The sequence below is a fragment of the Aplysia californica genome, unplaced genomic scaffold (genome assembly GCF_000002075.1).
Source record: "Aplysia californica isolate F4 #8 unplaced genomic scaffold, AplCal3.0 scaffold00315, whole genome shotgun sequence".
Taxonomy (NCBI): Eukaryota; Metazoa; Mollusca; class Gastropoda; order Aplysiida; family Aplysiidae; genus Aplysia; species Aplysia californica.
Genome location: NW_004797585.1, coordinates 577,279 through 578,277, shown reverse-complemented (window position 1 = coordinate 578,277; position 999 = coordinate 577,279).

The window sequence follows — 999 nt, the reverse complement described above, 5'->3', positions numbered from 1 at the left end:
AATCAGGTGCTCGTCAATAATGTTGGGGCATGTGGAGTTATTGGTACTAACCAAAAGCTTATTCGTTTGCCCTGCTTGCAATGAAAAAAATACCCATCTATCTTGAATAGAAGTCAAAATCGTATTAGCGACTGAAGGAGGTGAGGTCGGCTGGTTTGAGTGGTGAACTTAGTGAGTTACATAAAAAAGAATTTCAGTTTTATTTTCATTAAGCAGGGGCTTATTATCAATCTTCCAGTTTTTGACATCATAAATACACAGACTCATGGTAGTAAGCAAGGTTTTAACATCTGATGGTGGAACAGATTTATATAACTGTGTATCGTCTGCGTACATGTGATATTTATATTGAGCTTTTTGATCACAGCTCCAAACGGCTGTGTATGTAAATTATACAAGATTGGACCCAATACTGAACCTTGAGGCACTCCTAAGTCTAGTTTAAAAATTGACGAAAGAGAGTCGTGCACAACCACAGATTGTGTACGGCCAATCGGTTAGGACCTGAACCAGTCCAGAACCCTGCCAGACAGGCCAAACGTGCTGAACAATCGTTCAATAAGAATAGTGTGATCTATAGTTTCAAATGCAGCACTAAGATCAAGAAGAGAAAGAATTGATAATTTGTTCTCATGCGCCTCACACAAGAGGTCGTTATATATTTTCAATAGCGCAGTTTTTGTGTTATGAAATTGCCGATAGGGAGAGAACTTTCTATATTGGTAGTTTGGGATCAAGCACTAATTTTAAAAAATAACACAAGAAACGCAAAGGTTTCTTATTTAACCTGTATGCCAACTGGAAAAGCTACAATCCATCCACAAGATACGAAAGACACATAAAAACTACAGAGCAGGAAAAACGCAGCCTGTCAGGCGCGGACCAACTAATATATCTTTTGAATGAGAGACGAACACCATAACCTCTAGACCACGAGAGCCCCCTCTGTCTGTCTGTCTGTCTGTCTGTCTGTCTGTCTGTCTGTCTGTCTGTCTGTCT